Raw genomic sequence first — 5,556 nt, forward strand, 5'->3', positions numbered from 1 at the left:
GATCTTGACGCCGAGAAGCAAGCCAAGATGTTCGAGTTCGAGGCGGAGAAGCAAGCCAAGATGCTAGAGATCGAGGCCGCCAACGCCAAGACAAAGGCGAAAGAAGTGGCTCTTGCGAGCATGATGACCGGGGTGAAGATCTTGAAGGTGGATCTCAACACCGTGTCGCCAAGGAAGAGGCCGTGGTTCGAGAAGATGCAGGCCGACATGCTCAAGTTCGACGACGAGTGATCTATGGCGGCTAGGGCCATCTTTTTTGTATGCCGGCAGGTGTGCCGGCATGACCACTGGAGCCGCGATGCCGTGGTCGAACTCAAGTCTCACCTTTTTTTGTGTGCTGGCATGTGTGTCGGCCGGCTGGCGGGTGCGCCAGCATGAACTGTGGTATTTTCTGAAGCCGGCATTGTATGCCGGCGCTGGCATGGTGCCGACATGATACATGGCCGCTGGCATGATCGGCCGCGGGCTTTTTTTATTTAAAAGTTGAATGCGAACATGAAATGGGTCCGTGCGTTGGGCGCACTGCCGATTCAAATGCAAAACTGGGCGGACGACGGGCAGGTGGCCGATCCAAACAGACAAAAAGCAGACAAATGCGTCGTCCGTTTGGATCGTCCCATTGAAGTTGCTCTTACAACATCAGGTTACAAAGAATGTAGTCCCGAGCACACCAAGTATCTTTGTGGGTTGAGTCGTTAATCCGGTTCTCTAGGTCTATCAATCATCGATGCAATCTTCGTCTTGCCGGAAGATGTCCAGCTGTCAAAGCACGCCGTCCTGATGCGAGCAAGTACATGGACAGCTAATTTTAGATATTCACTTCCTTCTTTTTGTGATGAGAGATGTGTAAACTTGTAGTCATGGATGGATCTAGCACGCCCTCCTCCCCAGACAGTTATCCAGGCTTGCCAACCGCAGGGGGTTTCTTCTCATGTGACATTTTACAGTAATTGACACGAAAAATTATCATCTTAAGCAATTTGAATAGTGGTTTGTGGAGGCTAGTTTCTAGGGCCACCACTTCTAACTGTTAGGTACTTGTTCAAAAAAAATTGTCTCTCAAATGAATGTATCTAGCATCAACTTAGTGTTAGATACATCCATTTGAGGAACAAGATTGAGACAATTTTTTTCGGATGAAAGGAGTTGTTAGTTGTTATTTACTTCACCAACCGTTGAACTTTATTTACAAAAGAAAAACTCATCTTTCAGTTCCATTTTCATATTGTTTAGTCATACTAGTGTTTAACGTGAGCGCAAGCCAGAGCCCACGATGACATGAAGGTGAGGCTCTTGTTGCGGCCGAAGTAAGTGTATTGGGTAGAGGCAATGAAGGTTAGGGATTAGGGTAATGATACCAACCGGAGCCAGAGGGGTAGAGTGGTGGTGGGCAAGCGCGCACAGAGGAGAGTGCGTAGGGCAATCCTAGCCGTCGCACTGAAATATTGGTTGTTGATCTAATACATAAACTTTTCACTGGGGAGTAGATTCCAAAAATACCTAGCTACAATATGAATAATTCAGCCAGATGGATCATATATACTTTTCGGTTAGAACAAAGTTATTTCCACTTGACAACGATTGTATTGTACCTCACTTATTTTTCGCCTAACAACATGATACCACTCCGCACGTATAAGTATGAATACTTGATTATTCCCAAGGATCAGGGTGACTCCGACGGCTAATTAAGTAGTACACTTGATTAAGTACTAGTCGTTGGAGTATATATATATATATATGTATATCTACACGCACAACTATCCGTATGCAATACGCAACACTTGATTATGGATTATCTCCAAGGGATACTGTGACGCATATATATACCGTATTTTAGCTCAATCAGTCGCAGCGCCGAAGATAACAAACAAACATGGATCGAGACGGAATTGGCAAAGGCAACGTGGGGCTTAACTAGTTCATGATGCCACCTACTGAATACGGATATGTTGTCAACGTGGAGTGGGTAGGCACCAGAAAAGGACCCGTGCATATGTATGGACATTCATGTATAGGTACATTATTTTTCTATTGTATATGATTCTGCTGCATATGTATGCAAGTATATATAGGTATGTTCATACAGCCCCTTGAGTTGCTACGTAAAAATAATGTTGTGTCAATGGCTTGATAGAGCATTTTGTAGCAGCCGGGTTGTTTACGTATGATGTTGTGTCAACGCCTTCATATATTTCTGTGTTATGTTGGAGTGCACGTCTACAAGTAGTAGACAAGCAAGCTGGCTGGCTAATGTTCGTGGAACCAACAGTAGCCGCCAGCTAGCTAAGATACTACACAATGACATGCTTTGGGTAAAAGAGAGAAGTCACTTGTCTAAACAAAAGAAATTGCACTCGAACAAATGTTGTACAAGTTGCTCAAACGGTCCAAGAAATGGCCCCTAGTATGCACGAGAGAGCGCGTGAGAGAGATATGCTAGCTTTCCTTGTACTAGCATAATGCCCACGCGTTGCTACGAACCTATAAATACAGGGAGTTGTGCCAATATAGGAAGTCCTCATAATACATTTGTGTCTTGCGGGCTTTGTGCATGCTTCACAATTAAAAAAGAGTGAAAGTATGTTTCGAATGTTGAAACATATGAGAATAGACATTACTAAGTTGACTGCACGGTCATGGATCGGGTAGGGGGACAAGATTTACCATCACTTTAGAACTACAACTTATTCACTCTCCTATTTTTGGATAGAACTGAAAGAACTTGGATGGGAAGAGAGACTGAAATCAAGAGTATAATTTTCAATTAGGAGTCGCATTTCTGCATTTGTTTTTGTGTCTTCTATAAGCACTGGTCCCACATGAAAATAGTAGTGTACTTGTTAATTTGTGAAAGCACTAATTAGTGTTGATAGAACTACGAGTTGATTAGTGTACTTTCATTAGTGTACACATATATATATATGTTGACCAGATTTGGCTTAGTGTTCTCAAGATGTTCTCTTAGTATACTATTGACGAGAGTTGGCCATATATACGTTGATAGGACTAAGGAAGGAGGCATGGGAGGTTTTAGCCTCGTGTGAATCGACAGTGCAGGTGGGTAGGCACTGATAGACAGCTATTTGGGCACGAAACCATAGTGATAAGAAGATTATCTGATCACTTCCTGGTCGACTGCGCGTGAGCATGCGGTAGGTTTCAGCGGCAGCATGCTGACATGCAGAGTTTCTGCGTGCGATCGAGAGGCCGGGCTCAGTAGAGCACGCACTCTCTACTCCTCACAGAGCCGGCAGCTAGTGTGCGCAGCGTGAGTGAGTGAATGACCGGGGTCGAACCAACAACCAAGTCGATCACGGCTCGCGCTCTAGCTAGACCCCGAAGCCCCACGGCGATCGATCGATGCGACGGCCGGCCGCGCGCCCTCCGACGGAGTGGTGAGCAGTGAGAATGTCCTCTTATCTTCCTCGTCTGGTGGTCCTCCTCCATGTCACACGGGGCCTACTCTAGACTCAATCTTGGCGTTTGATTGTTTGAAGACGGTCATGATCTCCAATGCCAACAGCATGCTGCACCCCAAGATCGGTGAGTCTATCATCATCCCGAAAAATGAAGAAGATGATGATCACTGATGAGTCTATCCATTCCCCGCTGCATATTTTATTCCGATATATACATATTTGTGGCCCCTCTCCTACGTGCTCTTGTTTTTTGGAGCATGCACTCCATTTGCATGGCTGTACGTTATTGCTCTACTGTCATGACAAAGACGCGCACATCCACTAGTACGGCTTATCCTGACAGTATCGATCAGGATGGTCTAATCTCAATTAACACCCTCCTAATCCTTTAACCCGACACCCATTAATGAAACAGAACAGGTCGGTGAGGATTTGTAAGAAACAACAGTAAAGGGCATGCAACAACCACAACAAACACCAGAAAACAAACACGACAATGAGACGATGAAGTGATGCTCACCTGCTTGGGCTTGGAGCATCGTTGGCACCTGCCTACCTACCAAAGAGGGAATCCTTGTGTCACCATCCTCACACTTGCACACAGGTTGGGAGCCGAATCATATCGTCCATTAATCCTGGCAACCACCAGAAACGGTGCAGACACATGTACGTACGATGTGCTCAGCTCATACATGAATCATGAATGGGTGGAGTGTAAATTATTTGATGATCAAGCCTACAAATACCCAGCCACAGTAATTATGCAAAGTATAATTTCATGTCTGAGAAAAGTTAATTCAAGCTGATGGCGTACGGTTGGAAACCACTTCCATTTTGTTTTCCTAACTATATAAACAGCACGAGTATATATTATAGCACTCGATACGACAGCAAGTATGAAGACTTGATTATTCCACACGATCCCATCGATTTCCGACGGCTACGGGCATCTCCAGCCGCGCCTCCAACAGGCCTTCTCCAGACGATTTTGCCGCGCCGGCGCCAAAAAAAGGCCCAGTCGCGCTCCCAGAAGCCCGTTTTTCGCCGGCTCGGGCAAAAACTGGTGCCGGCGGACCCAGGCCGAACCCGGCGCCCTGGGGGCGCTTGGGGAGCCGGCGCAAGCGAAAATGGTGCGTGGTCCCGCCCTGGCGGCGACCCAAGGGCATTTTCCCGCCGTTTCTTGACGCTTTTCCCTCGCATCTCTCCCGCTCGCTCGCCTTTCTCCCGCCATTCTCTCCCTTTTTCCCGCCAAACCCCCTCCAGCTCGCCTTCCAGTCGCCGCCATGCCGCCGAGGAAGTACGTCATGCCGCGCGCGGCGGCAACCACGACTGGCACCGTGGCCCAGACGAAGCAGAGGAAGCCGAGGGCGCCGCCATCGAAGCCACCGGGCATGTCGAGCGCCGAGTGGAGGGTGGAAGTTCAGCGACGCGACGCAGTCACCACCGACCGGCGGAACAGAGCCATTGCCAAGAAGGCCCGCGACAACGCGGCGCATGCGGCGGCGTCTTCCTCATCGGTCGACCACGCGGGGATGATGAATCCACCCGCCGTCAGCCACGCCCAGTACGCGCCTTGGGGACAGCAAGGCGTCGGCTCTCCATGGGGATCGTCGTCGCCCGGCTACGCCGACGGTGACGCGCACGGGGGGTTCAACCCAAACGTGACCTTCCCCCATGGCCACCCCGCGACGCGCACACCCTCGCCCGCCTTCATCGGCGTGCAGTACCCTCCATACAACTACTCGCCGCCCGCCGCCTACGTGTCCACACCGACGCCCCGTCTCCGACGTGGTCCGCTGCCCTTCTCGCACCTCGGCGACGCCGACGACACAGGAGCCGACATGGACAACATCATCGCGACAGGATCGACCGCGGCCGCCGCGTCTCCCGGGTTCGCCACCCAGGACGAGGTAGTGGATCTCAACGGCGACATGGAGGCCGAGCTCGGCTATGTCTACGGCGAGGACGCGCACGAAGTGCAGGAACCCGAGGACGAGGAGGAGGAGGAGGAGCCGGCTCCTGTTCCGATGAAGGGGCGCCAGAAGAAGAAGAAGCGGGCGGCTAGGTCAGGTGAACCGCGCATCAAGTGGACGTCCAAGAAGGAGAAATGCCTCGCCGAAGCATGGAAAGTCGT

Source organism: Triticum dicoccoides, chromosome 5A (genome assembly GCF_002162155.2).
Source record: "Triticum dicoccoides isolate Atlit2015 ecotype Zavitan chromosome 5A, WEW_v2.0, whole genome shotgun sequence".
In the NCBI taxonomy this organism is placed as follows: Eukaryota; Viridiplantae; Streptophyta; class Magnoliopsida; order Poales; family Poaceae; genus Triticum; species Triticum dicoccoides.